We start from the raw sequence: 21,238 nt of genomic DNA on the forward strand, positions 1-21,238 counted from the left end.
CTCAAAGAAGCCCCCCACATCAAGGACTGGTGGGAAACCTACTGCGAACAAAAGGATGAAAGTACAGGCTCACTGTTTTCAGCCGCACCCACTTGGAATGACTTCCGGGATGCCATCAAGGAGCAGTACTACCCTGTCAAAAGCTATGAGGACAAATACATCAAATGGACCACCCTACGGCAGGGACGAGACCAAGATGTGCCGGCGTTCACAAACATTTTTCATACCCTTCGCACACAATTGGGTATCAAAGATTCTGAGCTACATCTGGTACTCAAATACCGCGGCTGCCTACACAGATACATCTAGGAAGAGATGGAGTTCTTGAACATCTCCTCACTCGGCACAGCATACCGATACACTGTCAAAATCGAGCAAAAGTTCAAACAGAAGAAGCGAGACTTTGGATTTGCAAATCCAAAGCCCAAAGGACAAAGCTAAGGCGGGGTGACCGAAGACAACCTATCAGAAAAGAACAACACCACGAAGTCGAAGAAGGACACAGGAAAGTGGTGTGAGTTCCACAAGAGTCCCACTCATAACACAAGTGAGTGTCGGACCAAGCAGTCGCTGGTGGCCGAGCTGAAGGCTTCCGAATCAGATGCATGTTCTGACTCTGAGTCAGAACCCGACAAGGGGAATGACAAAGGGAAGCAGATCATTGATGCGGATCCCAGCGCCACTGTTGCTACTGCCAAGATCCAGAAAAATGAGCCCGAAGATCCAGAGGAGGGGGAACGTCTTTTCCACTCACATATGTGGGTGAAGGGTTCGCCGCTGCAATTCATTGTCGACAGTGGCAGCCAAAAGAACCTCATTTCAGTAGAGGTCGTGAAGCGGTTGGGCCTACCAACTACACCACACCCACAGCCGTACAGTATCGGTTAGCTTCACAAAGGACGAGATCTCAAAGTTCGCCAGCAGTGCCGCCTTCCCTATAGCATCAAGCCCTTCACAGACGAGGTATTGTGTGATGTTACACCTCTGGATGTTTATGATGTACTATTAGGCCAGCCATACTTGTGGAGGCGACATGCTATGTATGAGTCAAGGCCTCGCGCTGTCATCATTTCTTTGGATAATTCATTATACAGGATACTGGAGGTAGCCCCACCTACCGCCACCTCTTTGATTACTGCTAAGAAAGGCAGCAGGCTCATCTCACATACTAGGAAATTTATTTTCTGTCTGGTTCGCTCCCAAAGTAAGGGGAGGATCGTTGCTACATCCATGACCCTCGCGAAAGGTTCCTCCACACAGCAGCAGCAACAGAGGGATACAGTCATGACAGAACACAGGAACAACTTCTCCTTACTCGGAGGGGTACCACAAAAGTTTCAGGTGGACGACAAAGTTTGGTTACATTTGCAGAGGGAGCACCTTACCAGAACCCATCAGAAACTCAGACCACTTCGACATGGTCCTTACACCAGTAACAAGGCTACGGGAAACAATGCTTTGAAGCACAACGTTCCTCCATTCCTTCACTTGCACCAAGTGTTCAATGTGGACCATCACCGACCATGCTCCCCACCATTTCTGGACACATCAGAGATTGCAGAACAGCTCACCAGAGACCCAGCTCAGCAGAAGCTTCCTCATCTCAGGGAGGAACTCAACGCAATGGGGACCATTGCTTCCTAAGGGGGGAGGAATGATCCAGGTGGATGTTGGTGGCCACCCACCTATCCCATTTGGACCCCCACAACTGTCTCTTTCAGTTTTTCAGTTTCCTTAATTATAGCATAGTTTACTATTTTTAGCAGTTTTTCGGGTCCTAAACTTCCGGAGCCGTTTTGAGGCCCTAAACCACGTTTTTTGGGAAATCCACTGCCAGCAATTTTTTTGATAAAAATCACCTTTTTTGCCGTAATCCTCGGAGAGATCTTTCCAACGGGCTATCATGCGCGTCAAACGGAGATAGTACGACCAATTCGCGACCCCGGGAAGTTGATGTACCAACTTACCCAAAAACGGGGCCCACAATTTGGCGTTTCATCTTCTAGGGTTAGGTTTTGGAATGTGAAGGGTTTTCCATTGTTTCTCAACAATAAATAGGCCCTCGAGCCTCATTGTAACAGAGTTCAAAACAGTTCAGAGGCATGTAGCCGACACATCTCTTCTTAGAGATAAGCTACCATCGCCCTAGCTGGTTTATTTCTATTTGTAAGCATATTTCAATATTCTCCATTAATAAAATGAAGTATTATTTCTGCTGCATCTCTATTTTTATGGTTATCGAATCTCTATATTTATGGTTATCTCTGTAATCTATTGCGTTCCTGCTTAAATCCGGATCATTGTGATTCCCAAAGGTTCCAGTAGAAATGATCACCACTAAGAGACAACATAACTAGAGAGAGATGTTATGCTAGGTGGGGGAAAAAGAGTGGATGGATGGAGATAAAGGCAATTCTAGAAAGAAAATAAAGAAAGAATCATATAAAAATCCTAGGTATGGAAAAGAGTGAGAAAACATGGATAAAGAAGGATGCTGCTAGAGTTTACATGTGGAGGAGGAAAATTTACCAACAAAAGAAGACAAGATTACTAGTAGCATAGAAGCCTAAGGTTTTGGGGGAATTGTTGTGGTTGTAATTTGTTGGTTGGGTGGAACATGTTGGTTCCTACTATATCTACAAGTGTTCAGATAAGTAAAAATAATATTGTAATCATTCTATTACTAGGAAACTTTGGTTTTGAAACATGTAATTACAATTAGAATTTAGCATGTGGTTGAACAAGTAAGAATACATTTAATTAACAAAGAAGAACAAAAAGTAATTAGAATGAAACAATATATTTATAGTAATTCTCATGAATGCCTGTAACTATTGGCAATAAGTAAAGCATGGATACATTTGTGTTTCATAGTAAAAAGAGAAAAAATATTTAGATATAGGGTGATATATTGAAAGGAGAAAAGATAAATATTGTTTTCAATATAAGTGGAGGAATATTCCTAAATCAATAAGAAAAAACAAAAAATTTTAGTATAATAATATTTTGGATAAGTATTGCTATTTTATCATGAACAATGAGTTTATGGAAAATTTCAAGCTACAAAACATTAAAACATAAATATTTAAGCATGTTACATGTGCAATACCACTTGGCTATGTCAAACCCTCTCAGTAGTTAGTTTCAAACTCTAATTTTACATGTATCCTACAACTACCCTTTCCACATAAAGTTTTCTAAGATAAAGTTTGACTCTTGACTTTGGTCGAGTATTTAAGGGAGGAAAAGATGAAATAAACTAGGAAACTGAGTAGGTTTGTTCAAACCCTAACCCATCATCGAGAACCTCTCTATATGTAGAGAACATGCAAAATTGATCCGGATTTAAGTAAGAATGCAACAAATTATAGATATAATGATAAATACAGAGATGCAGTAGAAATAACACTTCATTTCATTAATATCAAATACTGAAATATGCTTACAAATAGAATGGTAATAAGACTAGCTTGGGTGATGGTAGCTTATCTCTGAGAAGATATGTGGCAGCTACATGCCTCTGAACTATGTTACAATGAGGCTCAAAGGCCTATTTATTATTGAGAAACAATGGAAAACAATAAACATCTAAAAACCTAACCCTAGGAGATGAAGTGCCAAACTATGGGCCCCGTTTGGGTAAATTAGTACATCAACTTCTCGGGGTCGTAACTTTGGCATACAATCTCCTTTTGACGTGCATAATACCTCGTTAGAAAGATCTATCCAAGGAATGCTACTTTTTCATGACCAACAACAATCAAAGTACCATGTTGGCCCCAGATTTCCAAAAAAATGTCGTTTAGAGCTTCAAAATAGCTCCGGAATTTTAGGACCCAAAAAATGGCCAAAAATAGTAAATTGTGCTACAAATAAGGAAACTAAAAAACTAAAAGAAACAATGGTGGGGGTCTAAGTTGAATAGGCATGTGGCTACCAATATCCACTTGGAGCATTCCTCCCCCCTTAGGGAGAAATTCTACCCATTGCGTTGAGTACCTCCACGTGATGAAGAAACTTCCGTTGAACTTGGTCCCTAGTGAGCCACTTGCCTTGGTGAAGGAGTTGGCATGCTTTAACAACTTGATATATTTGGATCCTTTGTTGTCGAGTGTTGTGATATTGATTTGCATGTCCATGATCTGATTAGTTGTGGCTTGTTCCATGCAGTATGGATTTAACTCTGTAGGTGTGAATTGTTCTGCAATGTCTAATGTGTCAAGCAATGGTGGGAAGTATGTTCGAAGGTAGTCGACATTGAACACTGGGTGCAGACCAAGGAATGGGGGAATTTTGAGCTCAAATGCATTGTCTCCCATAGCCTTGGTAATGGTGTAAGGACCATATCAGAGTGATCTGAGTTTCCGATCAGCTCCAGTAAGGTGTTTCTTCTGCAAATGCAACCAGACTTTGTTGCCCACCTAAAACTTGTGTGGCACCCAATGTTGATCATGTCGTTACTTGTACTTGATATTTGATTTCTCCATAATGTCGTGGACCTGCTAGCAGATGTGTTGGATGTGCTTAATGAAGTTGTTTTCCTTGTCGGCTTCAGACTGGACATGAGCCAAATCTTCCTGAGTAGCTACAAATGGTATCGCGACATCAATGGGACATAGTGGGTGGAATCCCAAGCCCACTTGGAAAGGGTTGTGGCCAATCGAGCTGTGGAAAGTGTTGTAAATTATTTTGACACTATTAAAAAGTTACAATAATTTTTTTTTTCAATGATTTTAATTTTATTAAAATATATCATCAAATATTTTTTTTATAAATTTTAGCTTTAAAACTAAAATTGTTGTTTTAACTCAGCCATTAGATTTCTGGCAACTTTTAATGGCAGAGATTCACACCATCCAAATCAACGGTTTTCATTTCATTTCGGACCCCCAAAGGTCGTCTGGTCTTTAAAAGCAGAGGGGGGTTCCGAAGTCATGTTTTGATTAAAAAAACTTACAAGTACGTGGCATATTTCTATGGATTTCGACCCCCCTATGTTGAAAGCTGCTTACCATTACGGACCCCGTCTGAAATCAACTTATGGTTTCAATACAATAGGATGTTTGACAATGTGAATCAATATGTGAGCTAGGGTTTGAATTTGACCAAGGTTCTTTGTTTTCCTCTCTTCCAGACGTGCCATTTTCTTTAGCTTTTGATAGATCTAACGCCCTGACCAAATCCAAGCTTTGGCTCTTAAAGCTTGAAAGGATTAAATATTATCTTCCTGACATAAAAACAAGGAGACACATATTCCAGATACATACAACAAGGATGACACTTGCAGAGGATGTTAGACAAACTCATTCTTATCTTTCTAAGCTTGGTGATTTTCACCAGACACAAATATTTGCTAAGATTGAGACCATAGAGGGTTTAAAACACTTTGACGAGATTTTGCAAGAAGCAGATGGTATCATTTTTCTCGTGGAAATTTGGGCATGTGCACATTGACATAAATGGATTTATTGGGTCTTTCACTCCTACCTGACTGCCTAGATCTTTGTTATGCTTGTCATCCCCATCATCTTATTCTAATTCCCCAACTCCATTCCAAATTCCAATCCTCAGTCTTGTAGATAAATATTCACTGATATATGTGCTCAGGAATGTATGTTGTCCATTCAATCTTTGTCATCTATGTTGGGTTGTTGGGTGGGCTGCTTCATTTCATTCAAAATTTCATCACACATTTTCAAACCTTTGTTTTTGCTTCCCATAGGCCTATGTTGACCATGAATTTCTGAATAAGTTTTGTTTTTCCCTCAAAATAAGTCAACCCTACTTTCAAAATGTGAGTTCTGTCAAGTCACTATGGTTAATATGTTTCTCCAAACTTGGGGTTCTAATTTCAACCCTTCCTGCTTTTAAAATCTCCTCCTTCTTCATCTGGCTACACTATTGAGATTATGGTGTAAGAAGCATATATTTAGGTTATTTTTAGGTGTAGTTCTGTTATCATGGTCTCCAGACATCAATGACTTGAAGGCTCCTTTATTTCTGTGGAATCATTTTCAGGTATGGACAACTTGGATTTTGAGTTAATGTAGGTAGTTAGGCTTATCTCCATGATTGGATACAAGGATAAGGCATTCATTTATTGAACTGTTAATGAAGAAGAGTTATGAGCTCTAGGTTTACATAGACAAGATGTCATCTAGAAAGTTATACCCACAATGATCTGTGGGATCTCCATCTTCAACCTCTTTATTTCAGAGCATCCATTCAGATCAACTAAAACCAAAGGAAAAAAACTCTTACGACAATGGCTCTAGGTCCAATAAGTAGAACCTGGTTCTTCGACTCAGTGCACTTGGGTGAATTGAAGGGAACTTGTTACAGGGAGAAGTGTCTATATAGAACTGCTCTATCCCACTAAGGTGTGACAAATGCCTTAGAAACAAACAGAGAAAAACTACTTTTGTTTTTCCTTTATGAATTATAGATAGAGAGGAACAAAAATACCAACCTCTGTCTTGCGCTAATCCTTCGATTCGATCCCTCTCTTCTTTGATAGTCCTCAGCTACCTATTCCCTTGCATGCCCAGCTTCACAAAGTACCTGTAAGATCACAGAAGCATAGCAATATACAAAGACATGGATCTATATTCATAAACAACTTAGGATCAGATTTAAATTGACCATACAAATGTAACAAGCTTCAATGATACAAAAGCATGGAGGAAAACTCAAATAGCTTTTATTGATAAACAAGAAAAGATCCAGGAGGAGTTACAACCAGTTGTTCTAACCCAGCATCAACCTCCTAGCAAAGAAGCCCCTCTTCACCTCAAACAAAGCATAGATCACCCAACAATCTGATGTTTGTCTCTAAAAACCAACAGCAATTCCTTACAATATGAAAAATTCCAGCCTCTGGATCTATGGGATGAGGGATCCATATATAGATATCTGTAAGGGGGATGAGTCAGCTTGTGTTGTGATTAATGTCTTCTCTCTGTCAGTTCTTGCTTCCACTTGGAGACTGAGGGCCTCTTACTCATCCTTGGTCGAATTCAGTGAGGCAAGTGTCATAGGAGAAGATTCTGGAAGCTTCCATTGCCTCTCCACCTCGCGGAATGACACTGCCATTTGTCATTTCTCGCCCATCGCACCCCATAGAAGGGACTTTTGAAATGCAATGCACCCTCACAGTGTATTTAGGTGAGATGCAACGCACTTAGCCAATGGAACAACTGCAATGATCTTGTTTTGACCAATTCTGAGCAGTTTCTGGTGGAGAACTTCTAGGAGAAGCTGTAATCTGTTGACCTTGTTCCTTTAGGGGTTAGAACAACACTTTTAGGGACTTAGGAGCCCTTGGTTTATGGACATTTCATGCTTGCGGTTGCAGGGCACAAAAATGTCTATAACAGTTGCCCCCTAAAGTATGAGGCCGTTAACCTTTTGGTGTCGGGTGAAATGCTTTAGTATGAGGATTCGAAGTTCTTTCAATGCCGAGAGGAGACCTATAATAAGATACAATACAATACATTATCTTCATACTATTTTCATATCTAGCTGAGTCGGGCATTCCCATGCTCAGCTTTATAAATTCATTTTCATGTACATAGGACAAACAATCATCTGAGTGTAGACTGATGATTCTGATAGAGCCATCATCCTTTTGAGTGGATGATTATCTGTGCAGCAATGATGTACGTTTAATGTCTTTATTTTCCTGAATATATATCGCAGCCCGGATGGATGAAACTAGATCCGGGGTCTTCGATCTCGTCCGATCTTCACTCGAAGTACAAGTCGATCCATGTGAGAAATGTTTTGAAGTCGAACATGGAAGGACATCACTTGATTACCAGTCAATGATGTAAACTGTTAACAAGCGCGAGAGGAATCACCGATAATGATAATGACCCTCAAGGTACTGTAGTACAATTCACGTGGTGTGAATAAAGGACTTGGCGTCGAACACCATGCAAAATCTTTCGGTCGAAGGCCATTGATGTATACCTGTCGCCGGAAGTGAGAAACTTGCCATTGAGGCATGCAAGCTTCAAAGTACTGAGTCGGGTGTTCCTAGATCAACTTCTTGGGTAATGAGCTGATGTCGACAAGAAGTGATCCATCACAAGAGGGCCTTAATGAATCCCACATCAATGACATGGAATGGAGCAAATGATTTTGATGGAGGTGAAAATGATCTGGTGATATAAGGTTCAGGGTGGTGGTCATGAAAGAATGGAGTATAATGTATGGTAGTGGGTGAGACACAGGTGACTTCTCTGGATGACTTCTCTTGAACATATCGGCGACACTGATGTGATGGATTGGTAGAATTAACCCCAAATGTGGATGGTATGGCGTGACGATGGTGATGTGACCGGTGAATGAAACAACCCAACCCGACTCGGACACAGAGTGGAAGTGTCATGTTCAAGAGCGACTTGCTACCAACAAAGCTTTTTTGAGTTTTCTTCCCAATTTTTCCCCAGTCATTGCTAACCAGTACCTCTTTATTTTTGTCAAGCTTGAGGAGGATAACATATGCTTGTTCTATAATTTGCCCTTTGGGCAAACCCATCGTTATGTTTTAACGAGCCTAGCGATAGTGAAACTCGTTCTCGTTTATAGACAAGTTTGTCGCTATTAATATTTTTAACGAGTTTAACGACAAAGATAACTCGGTCCTTTTCAATTTTAGAGAGTCTGAAAAGGAACGTAAAGGTAACTCCAAAATTCCTTTTTCGTCATCTAATCCCTTAAGTCCGAAAAAGTATAAAACAATACAGAAGGGATGAATTTTCGATACTTTTAATGAGCCGAACAAAACAAGCGCTCGATCTTTTTGTGTGATAATCCCTCAGGTCCAAAAAGATTAAAATCTAGAGGAGGGATAGCACTTCCTGTCCCTTTAATGAGCTGGAGAGGCCAATGGCTCGATAATCTTTTCATATTTTACGAGTCAGTTGAAAAGAGCTTAAAGGAGACTCGTCTTTTGAGGAACGAGTGATAAAATGGGTAGCAGTTGATTCCAGGTAAGGTTTGGAATTTTCCAATCACGACAGTGTCACAAGGATGGCTAGTGAAATCACTCTTCGCAGCTGTTCCTCAAAATGGGTAAACAATCAAATGGAGGTGAATGATAGGCCAATGAAAAAGTGGAGGTGACGGTGCAAACACGACCAAGGCTGTAATGGCTGAAGTACTACATTCACGATGGTTATTTACCGGGGAATAGTTCATTTTTTAACGAGCTTAAACGCGGGTGGGAAGATTTTCTCATGTCTTATGTTTATTTTTTAACGAGCTTGAACAATGTGCTAAAACTGCTCGATTAATCCAGTCGTGTGATAAGAATGTCTCATATAAAACGACAATTTTTAGAGATTTGCCCCACATCCTTTCTTTATGCAAGTTAGAAAACGACTAATCCTACGAGTTTAAAGGGTTAGAGGACCTACAAATTTAAAAAATAAATAGTCGTTCTTCGCTTGCACTCCAAAAGGTTTGCATGCCCCCAGGTATAAAACAGAGTTTCAAGGTCACCCTCTATTCGAGCTGACAAAACATTTGTTCTATCAGGAAGGGTATACCTCTTTCAGGCTACCTAAAGATTGTTCTATTTAGCTCGTAAACAAAACACTTCTCCGGCGATGCCCGCCAACTCACATAACTTTGACAAGAGAATCTTGTTCTAGAATAACCCCCTCTTCCAATCACGGATGGGGGTACAGACTAGTCATATTCTCTCATGGAAACCTACCCTATACTTGAAGTTTTCCTGCCGAAGCAGGCCAGGGTGCATGCCCCCTGGGTTTCAGTCATGTCCCCCCAAATCACTCGCGCTCATCAGGTGGACGGACTGGGGATTGAGACATTTCTTGCATGAAAAGACCATTTAGGGATGGTATATGACTATTTCCTATGCGTGATCCGGGAAACGAAAGCTGGTCTACGAGCTTGACCACTCTTCCTTCGTGCGGAAAACACATCACTCTAAAGAGTGATGAGACAATGGCTCTCATGCAATAAATATAGTCTCATCCAAGGAGTAGATTGTAATCCAGGGGTCCTTGAACTACCATCACATTCATGTGAACGGTTTTCCTTCTCAATGTTATGGGCACATCAGGAAGGATCCTTAATGGTCGACTGGTTCCTTTATCGAAGCCTGTCAGATTTCTCATCTCAGGCAAAAGCAATGGCGAACCAAGCGCTTTCCAAGCAGTTGAGGAAAGGATACTCACAGAAGCCCCTTCATCTATGATGGTACCAACCATAACCATTCTATATATTTGAACAATAATTCAGAATGGTGTGCTAGCTGGTAAACAGGGTCTCCCTAGTTGATTCCAGTTGAAGGAGAAAACTAGGTTGCTTGGAGGTGGGACTGAATAGACAGCCAGGTACGACTCTGAAGAACTTCCTTCCTGCAGTAAAGGAACGGGTAAATTTCCCCCATGTTCGTTGGAGTCTGTGCTTATGAAGAGAATTTGGACGGTGTCATCCTTGTTCTCTTCAGTGACTGTATCATCTGAAGATGGAACCTCTGAAGGCAAGACCGGGTCAACTGCCGCCTCGACCTTTTGACTTTCGTCTGGTATGGATTCAGATGGTTTATCTTCAATGATAGATGCTTCAGCCGACCACCTGAGCGGGCCAACCAGATTTTCAACTGGTGACAGACTCGGCAAGAGTTTTTTATATCCAGGAGGAAGTCGTAACGGTGAAACCGGACGATCATCCAAAACTCTTTTAGCTTCGTCTAAGAAGGGACAACGGTGGACGGCGTGATCACCTTCGCACAGTTTACAAGGAAATCTATATTTTCCTTTTTGTCCTGGGGCTTCACTTTCACTAGTTGACGGTGTGTTTTCAACATGATCATCAGAGGTTGACGACACCGGGTTGTGCAAACGGGGAGACTAGTCCCTTAAGATCCGAGGGATGCAAGGACAATCTCTGTGATAGTGGTCTCCCTTGCAAATGACACACGGCAATTTAGGCCTGGTTGGTGCAGTGTGTGGATTTTCGTTAGATGACACTCGTTTTCCCCCCTTCGCTTTTGGCTCCTTCTTCTTCTTCTCTTTCTTCTTCTTTTCCTTCTTCTTCTTAGGTACTTGACTTTTGGCTTTACCAGCCCCATCAAGCGAAGAGGAAGGGGGAGAGAAAGAATTAGAGGAAGTAGAAGGTTGGTGGGTAACTCTGGACTCGTCTATTTGCTGATTTGATTGTTTAGGAATAGTGGTGTTCTGAACGACAGAGGTTGAGAAGAGCCATACAGGCAAACCAATTGTCAGTCCTGGAAGTGACAATGTGGCCATATGGGGTGCACCAACATCTCCCCAAGAGGAGAAGGGACTAGGATTTCCTCCAAGGGGAATTCCTTGGTTGGTGGACTCCATTTTATCAACCCAAGATCAACGTAGGAAAGGGGTAATGAATATTCCGTTTAAAATAAATTTTAGACGCTTTGACACAACTTGTTTCTTCAGTTTTTAAGAGTCGAGAAAAAACAAAAGATGACTCTAGTCTCCTTCAATTTTTAATGAGCCTGAAGTGACAAGTGCTCAGATGGACCTTTTCCGTTAAGGAGTTTGAAAAGGAACGAAAGGGACTGCTCTGGAAGTCTAGGTAGAGGGAGTACCAAACCAATCGCAAAACTGCAGAATACTTTTTACGGTACAACAGTCAATCTTCCCGAATGCTGTGTTCAGTGCATTGCGATCGATAGGGCGGCAGACACGGCTTCCTATGGATAAAGGATTTAAACCTATACGGGTCTCCCAAAATATACTCGACGGTACGTGGGAGCACAAGTCCGTACTAGCACTTATCGTCTCAAAGTGGAGGAATCACCCAACCATCAGTGAGAACAATAGTTACTAGGCTTTACGACGCCAGAATGCGTCTCTGGCCTAGACCTCTAAATGTTGCGCGTTAAGTTCCAAAGCGTTGTTAGATTCATTGAATTTATTTTAAGTTGATCTTGCTTACGAAGTTTGCCTTTCGGGTTCACCACGAGATGTAGATGTAATTCCTAAAATGAAATCTAAAGATGATAAAAAAGCTTTTTATCTCTTTTATGCAATGAAAATCCTAGCTACTAGGGAAAAGAAAGACAAAACCTTTTCACAAAGAGCAAAGAGCACACTGTAAATGCACTTTCCTAAATCAAGCCAAACAGACTGTCTATATGCAAATGCACATGCATGTGTTTGTTTTTCGACTTTCTTAATATATAGATGCTTAAAAAGAAAGTTGATGTACAAATCTGAATTTCTTTTCAAGCGACAAATACAAACAAGCTTCTTTTCGAAATCAAAAAATGGAGACGATTACAACACCTTACGATTTTGAAATGAATACTTGTTCTTGACACTAGAAAATTACAAATTCAGACCAAAAGCAATAGTAACAGGATAATCGACCATCAACAGCAATCAAACTCTTTCCTACGATTGAAATCGACACTTGCGACAGATTAAAATCAAAGGACGACAGTATGACTATGCTACTTTTGCAAAGGAGAACTGTAAATGACTAAACAAACACACAAAAACATCTACAATTCTTTTGTACAAAGGAGGCGGAATAACAGTAAGGAAAAGGAGTTTCAAACAGACATATACTGATCATAGGCAGCAAAATTCAGGAATAGAACTGGAAAGAATGAAGCACAGAAGCGACAGCTGCACAGAGCTAGTCTGATCATCGCACCTGTAACACAAAGAATCTGAAATGTAGCGCAGGTTGTCCCTTCGGGAAGTGTGCTGAAATTCAGAATATCTGAACAGTACCTACGCTGGGCCAGAAACGAGACTCTGCTCAGGTTCCGGGTCACAGTTTGCAATTCAGTTCTTGGTTTTTGGCCGAGTAAAAAGCAATCAGTAATGCAACAATCAGGGGTAGGTCTAAGGAGGATCTAAGAGCCAGCACAAGGGCAATCAGATAGTTTGTGAATCAGTTGTTTAAATCATAAACAGATCCAGTAGATGGATTGAAGTAGTTGTTATCTACTTTGCATTTGTTAGGGCAAATGCAGTTCGAATGCTACTTGTAAGTTTATGAAATAAACAACAAAGAATGATAAACAAACAAACTAATTATGTCCCCAGCAGAGTCGCCATATTGTTACAGGGAAAAGTGTCTATATAGAACTGCTCTATCCCACTAAGGTGTGACAGCTGCCTTAGAAACAAATAGAGAAAAACTACTTTTGTTTTTCCTTTATGAATTATAGATAGAGAGGAACAGAAATACCAACCTCTGTCTTGCACTAATCCTTCGATTCGATCCCTCTCTTCTTTGATAGTCCGCAGCTACCTGTTCCCTTGCACGCCCAACTTCACAAAGTACCTATAAGATCACAGAAGCATAGCACTATACAAAGACACGGATCTATATTCATAAACAACTTAGGATCAGATTTAAATTGACCATACAAATGTAACAAGCTTCAATGATACAAAAGCATGGAGGAAAACTCAAATAGCTTTTATTGATAAACAAGAATAAATCCAGGAGGAGTTACAACCAGTTGTTTAGACCCAGCATCAACCTCCCAGCAAAGAAGCCCCTCTTCACCTCAAACAAAGCATAGATCACCCAACAATCTGATGTTTGTCTCTAGAAACTAACAACAATTCCTTACAATATGCAAAATTCCAGCCTCTGGATCTCTGGGATGAGGGATCCATATATAGATATCTATAAGGGGGATGAGTCAGCTTGTGATTTGAATAGTGTCTTCTCTCTGTCAGTTCTTGCTTCCACTTGGAGACTGAGGGCCTCTTACTCATCCTTGGTCGAATTCAGTGAGGCAAGTGTCATAGGAGAAGATTCTGGAAGCTTCCATTGCCTCTCCACCTCGCGGAATGACACTGCCATTTGTCATTTCTCGCCCATAGCACCCCACAGAAGGGACTTTTGAAATGCAACGCACCCTCACAGTGTATTTAAGTGAGATGCAACACACTTACCCAATGGAGCAGCTGCAATGATCCTGTTTTGACCAATTCTGAGCAGTTTCTGGTGGAGAACTTCTGGGAGAAGCTGTAATCTGTTGACCTTGTTCCTTTAGGGGTTAGAACAACACTTTTAGGGACTTAGGAGCCCTTGGTTTATGGAAATTTCATTCTTGCGGTTGCAGGGCACAAAAATGTCTATAACAGCACTACCAGCCCATTTGACAATTCGATGAAGATGGGTAAAGAAGGATTTAGGGTTGTTTACATAGGAGTTTTGCGCAATGGCAAGGAGGTGGCTATTAAGAAACTTGATGCCTCATCCTTGCAAGGTGAATCAGAGTTTTAGAACAAGATAGAAATCATAGGTGGGTTGCGCTCTCCTTTCATCATTAGCCTTTTGGGTTACTGTGTAGAGGGTAAGAGGAGGCTCCTTGTTTATGAACATATGAAGAATGAGAGCCTGTAGGAAGATTTGATTGAGAAGGATGATCTGACTTTGCCCGGTAGTTTAGATTGGGAGAAGAAATTCAATATTATCCTTGATGTTCCGTAGGCTCTCGAATTTCTACACCTTGAATGTAATCCACCCATCATCCATGGAGATGTAAAGCCGAGTAATGTGCTATTAGATCGTATTGCGGACTTTGGATTTGCGAGACTCAAGAGTGATGATATGATTTTATTTTTTCTTTTCAAGTGAGAATGTATGACAAAGAATTATGATCAAGTTCCAAGAGTCATCTTGATAACACCAACACCAATTTGAAAAGGGGATTCCATGGTTAAGCACCCATTTTTATCAAAGAAATAAATTTTACCGTGTGCTTCATTCAAGTTTTTGCAGTGTTTATAGACAATGAATTTTGGGCTCAAATCCTTGGCAAGCAAAGACAAATTTCAAAAATTTGGAATGTGGGTTTTGTGTAGAACAACATCAATTAGGTCTCACACACAATTTTTCACAAAATTGTTAAGGGTTTGATATTTTTGTGGGTGCTTTGAAAGGGAAAAAATCAGATTTCCTGAATAGCCAAATTTCTTTAGGTAGCACTAAAGTTTTTGAATTCACTTGAATGTTTTATAATTGAATTTTTATTCTTAGATGGTTTTAGTGCATGTCTGGTTGATTCGGTTCTTTCTCACTGTGTTTCTCAAAGAAACATTTATAGAACCGGACATTACCTGTTTTCGAAGGATATTTTACATTTCAAAATGATGAAGAAGTTACAATGTATGAGGATTTCATGAAGGTTTTTACTTACCACAAATAGAGATATCAAAACAGAAAAAGTGTTGTGTGACAACTGATGTTTAGGTGGAAGAATTGACAGGAGAAAAGGGAAGTTGATAGATTTCTAGTATTCCAAATTTGAATGCATAATACTTTCAAACAGTTCCAAATTTCTGGCAGAGTATCCAGAGATTATTTTATTTTTAGTATATTATTTAGGATATTATTTCACAAATATTGTAACAAGTTAGAGATATATTTTTCTATATATAAAATCATTTGTAATAAAGAACTGTTGGACTTTGTTGCCAAAACCTTTTAGCTCTGTAAAACTTCTATTATAGAGCTCCTAATCAAAGCCTTCTAGTTCCAGTTTCTGAAGGAATCTGTATTTCTAGTATGTTTTTCTAGTGTTTCCATAACTTGTTTTCTGTGCATCTTCAAAGTATTATAGGAGATCTGGGTAAGAATAGATTGAGTTTCAATCTCTCTAAATCCCCTACAAATTTATAATCATTTAAAGAGATTAGTATATTGGACTTTTTTCCTGAGGTAGATCTTCTTTCAACTGGTTATTGTTTGTCCTTCTATCTTCTCTTGAATGTGTTTTGTTGGGTAGTAGAAGTATTCTACATGCATCTAATTTTTCCTGGTTAATTAAGTATTCTATCTGACTCCTTAATTATTAAGAATACCCTTATATTCTTCTTTCAAATTATTTAAAAGTTAAGCTCTTTTGTCAAGATGGAACCTGACACTTTGAGAAAGGACTCTACAAGAGAGATATTTATTCACGAACATGAATTGTGCAATCACTAGCAACCACCCCATTAAATCCTAAATCTAGCCATTGTGCTTCATAGGATGTTGTTTAGTGATAGGTGAACAATGTTAAACAAAGCCTTGTAACAATTGAGGGAGCCCCCTTTGGTTCAAGATCCAGCTTGATCCTAAGGACTGGTCAAGTTGGCTTCCTGGCATAGTTTTTGCAGCCAAGGAATGCCTATGGGAAACACGTACAACATTTGGCGCCATTGCCGGGGAGCGAGGTAACAAATATATCTTTCCTCAGAGAATGATAAAGATTAGATATATTCCTTCGTGAAAAAGGAGTATGAATTTATTATTGGTTGCATTTCTTTCACCTAACAACTCCACTTTTCCATATGGCGATTCCACTAGTTTAATGATCCCACTATTTGAAGACCTCAGCTACAAAGGGCTTATTGATAGTTGCAGACAACATAATATGTTTTTCCGTCTCAGCCATGATGAGAAATCTTATATTTCCACAAAGGATGTAGCTCCAAAAGTTCACTTGTGAGTATAAGTTTCCTATGGAATTTGAATTTTATATTGTATATATTTTTCATATTTTAAGCTACTGGCAACATGGTTTGTCAATAAACCCGCTCCTCACTTGGTTATATTGGAAAGAAGATTACACCTAACAGTGTAATTTTTTTTAGTTCAGTTGGGTAAAGGTACGTGGGATTCAATTAGTTATTTTCAGATTCAGTGTCTAGTAGATTAATGGTTGGTTTGGAGAACAAGGATTATTTCATTTTAAGCAGCTAATAGGTATGAATAATGGATTATTTAAAGCAATGGTGTTAGAGCTATTGGTGAGATTTTCTTAATGGTCTTAGGATTTATATTCTTTCTGCTAGGAAAAGTCATAAATGGACAAAGGATGCATACAAATAATTGTCTATCCATACTAGACATCATCATTCAGTTTTCTTCCACATCACTGTTTGTCAATAAGTGAGATGCACTTGAGAGTATTGTAAATGAAAAAAATGCAGACAAAATGTATTACTCAAATTAATTTGGAAGCCTAAATATTGACAGATTCTCAACTATAAACCCTTCACGTTTGCACAACATATAGATGGGAAAGTTGATGTTTTCAAGGATATAATTTTTAGTTACAACAATCTTGAAATTTTGATGTATCACAGAACACTTAAAGGTACGGGCATCAGGTCAGAGATCAAGCTATTTTTAAATCAAGCTTTGAACATGAAACATCACATAGCTAATCCAAAGTTGAAATGATTGCTCATAAACCTAAGGATTGTGACAAGCATTGGATAGGAACAGCAAACTATGTTAATAGTTGATATAAAAAGAAATATATGTTATGACATATGATTATCATCATTCACTTGGGATGAATATTGTTCAATTGGAAACTCTATTTGCACTAACATGCAGAGCTTGTGTCAAGACCTATATCTCATCTTATTGAATACATGAATAGAGAAAACAATGTTCATGTCAAATCTCACTATTACTGGGAATGGAGAAATCTGTAAATGAATTTTATTTTCAAAATTTAGTTATTTTCATCTCTAAGTTTGCAACAATGCTTTCAAAAAAGGATTTGGAACAAGTCACAAGTTGCAGTGGTCAGATTATAAGTTGAGGCTATAGTTAAGGATTGTAGTGTTTGGTTGCGAGTATCCATTTAATTATAGCAGATTCCAGCTTCAAGTCATAGGATTATGGTATGACTCCATTGCCAAACAAAAGGCACAATGTCTACAAGTTTTTTGCTTCCCACTAGGGGGAGCAATCCGTAGTTGGAGCCGACGTTGTAACTTATTTTGACACAATTAAAAAGTTATAATAATTTTTATTTTAAATGATTTTAATTTTATTAAAATATATCATCAAATATATATTTTTTAAAATTTTAGCTTTAAAAATAAAATTCTTGTTTTAACTCAATTATTAAATTTCTCGCAAGTTTTAATGGCAGAGGTTCACACCAACCTAATTACGAGTATGTGGCATATTCATATGGATTTTTGTCCCCCCAAGTCAAAGACTGTTTACCATTAGGGACCCCTCCAAAATTAGCTTATGGTTTTAGTACAACAGGATGTTTGACAATGTGAATCGATATGCGAATTCACGTTTGAATTTGACCAAGGTACTTTGTTTTCCTCTCATCCAGACGTGCCATTTTCTTCAGCTTTTGATAGATCTAACACCTTGACAAAATCCAAGCTCCGACTCTTAAATCTCGAAAGGATTAAAGATTATCTTCTTGATATAAAAACAAGGAGACTCATATTCTAGATACATACAACAAGGATAAAACTTGCAAAGGATATGAGACAAACTCGTGCTTATCCTTCAAAGCTTAGTGATTTTCACCAGGCAAAGATATTTGCTAAGATTGAGACCATAAAGGGTTTAAAACACTTCGACGAGATTTTGCAAGAAGGAGATGGTATCATTTTTCTAATGGAAATTTGGGCGTGTGCACATTGAAAGAAATGGATTTATTGGGTCTTTCACTCCTACCTGACTGCCTAGATCTTTGTTATGCTTGTCATCGACATTGTCTTATTCTAATTCCCCAACTCCATTCCAAATTCCAATCCTCAGTCTTGTAGATAAATATTCACTGATATATGTTCTCAGAAATGTATGTTGTCATTTCATTCGAAATTTCATCACACATTTTCAAAACTTTGTTTCTACTTCCCACATGCCTATCTTGATCGTGAATTTCTGAATAAATGATGCTTCACTTTCTTCCACTGGACAATAAGTCAACCTTATTTTCAAAATGTGAGTTCTGTGAAGTCACTATGGTTTTAATATGTTTCTACAAACTTGGTGTTCTAATTTGACCCGTTCCTTCTTTCAAAACTCCTCCCTCTTCATCTGACTACACTGTTGAGATTATGGTGTAAGAAGTAGATACTTAGGTTGTTTTTAGGTGCAGTGATGTTATCATGGTCTCCAAACATCAATTACTTGAAGGCTCCTTCCTTTATCTGGAATCATTTGCAGGTATGGACAACTTGGATTTTGAGTTAATGTAGGCAATTAGGCTTATCTCCATGATTGGATACAAGGATAAGGCATTCATTTATTGAACTGTTAATCAAGAAGTGTTATGAGCTCTCAGTTTACATAGGCATGATGTCATCCAGAAAGTTATACCGATAACCATCAGTGGGATCTCCATCTTTAGCCTCTTTATTTTAGAGTATCCATTCGGATCAACTAAAACCAAAGTAAAAAGCTCTCACGACCATGGTTATGGATTAAATAAGTAGACCCTAGTTCTTGGGATAGGTCCACCTGGGTGAATTGAAGGGCACTACCAGCTCATTCGATGATTTGATGAAGCTAGGTAAAGGAGGATTTGGGGTTGTTTACAGAGGAGTTTTGCGCAATGGCAAGGAGGTGGCTATCAAGAAACTTGATGCATCACCCCTGCAAGGTGAATGAGATTTTTTGAATGACATGGCCATCATAGGCGGGTTTCGCTCTCTTTTCATCGTTAGCCTTTTGGGTTACTGTGTAGATGGTAAGAAGAGGCTCCTCATTTATGAATATATGCAGAACGGGAGCTTGCAGGAAGCTTTGATTGAGAAGCATGATTTGAATTTACTTGGTAGGTTGGATTGGGAGAAGAAATTCAATATTATCCTTGATGTTGCATAGGCTCTAGAATTTTTGCATCTCGAATGTGATTTTCCCATCATCCATGGAGATGTAAAGCCCAATAATGTTCGATTAGATAGCAATTTCTGTGCTTGTATTACGGACTTTGGATTTACAAGACTCAAGAGTGATGATATGATTTTAATTTTTATTCTCAAGTGAGAATGTACGATAGAGCATCGTGATCAAGTGCCAAAAGTTGTCTTGATAACACCAACACCAATTTGAAAAGGGGATTCGATGGTTAAGCACCAATTTTTATCAAAGAAAGAAAGTTTACTGTGTGCTTCATTTAAATTTGTGTAGTGTTTATAGACAATGAATTTCGGGCTGAGATCCTTGGTAAGCGAAGACAAATTTAAAAAATGTGGAAGGTGGGTTTTGTGCAAAACAAGATCAATTAGGTTCCACAAGTAATTTTTCACAAAATTGTCAAGGGTTGCAGATATTTTGTGGGTGCTTTGAAATGGAAAAAATAAGATTTCGTGAGTAACCAAATTTCTTTAGGTAGCACTAAATCTTTTGAATTCAGTTGAATGTTTCATACTTGAATTTTTATCCTTAGATGGTTTTAGTGCATGTATGGTTGATTTGGTTCTTTCTCACTATGTTTATGAGAGAAACATTTATAGAACCAGATATTACCTATGTTTTCTAAGGATATTTTACTTTTCAAAATGATGAAGCAGTTACAAAGTATGAGGATTTCACGAAGGTTTTTAGTTGCCACAAACAAATATATCAAAAGAGAAAAAGTGTTATGTGACAACGGATGTTTAGGTGGAAGAATTGACCTTGAGAAAAGGGAAGTTGATAGATTTCTAGTGAACCAATTCCATATTTCAATGCATAATACTTTCAAACAATTCCAAATTTCCAACAGAGTATCCAAAGATTGTTTTATTTTTAGTATATTGTTTAGGATATTATTCCAGAATTGTAACACATTAGAGATATGTTTTTCTATATATTTGATCATTTGTAATAAACAGGTGTTGGATTTTGATGCCAAAACCTTTTAGCTTTGTAAAACTTCTATTATAGGATTCCTAATCAAAGCCTTCCATCTACAGTTTATGAAATAATTTTGTTTCTAGTATGTTTTTCTAGTGTTTCCATAACTTGTTTTCTATATATGTTCAAAGTATTATAGGAGATATGGGTAAGAATAGATTGAATTTCAATCTCTCTAAAATCCCTTGCAAATTTATAATCATTTAAAGAGGTTAGTATGATTGTCTGTCTGAGGTAGCTCTTCTTTGAATGGGTGATTGTTTGTCCTTCTATCTTCTCCTAAATGTCTTTTGTTGCACTATAGAAGTATTCTACTTGCATCCAATTTTTCCTGGTTAATTAAGTATTTTGTCTGACTCCTTAATTATCAAGAATACCCTTATATTATTCTTTCAAAATCTTTAAAAGTTCAGCTCTTTTGTCAGGCTAGAAGCTGACACCTTGATAAAGGACTTGCAAGAGAGAGATTGTTTCATGAATAAAAATTGTGCAATCATTAGCAACCACCCTATTAAATCCTAAATCTGGCCATTGTGCTTCATAGGCTGTTGTTCAGTGACAGGTGAAAAATGTTAAACAAAGCCTTGTA

The sequence above is a fragment of the Pinus tabuliformis genome, chromosome Q (assembly GCF_031772625.1).
Source record: "Pinus tabuliformis cultivar Carrire ecotype Pingquan chromosome Q, CPIR1, whole genome shotgun sequence".
Lineage (NCBI taxonomy): Eukaryota > Viridiplantae > Streptophyta > Pinopsida > Pinales > Pinaceae > Pinus > Pinus tabuliformis.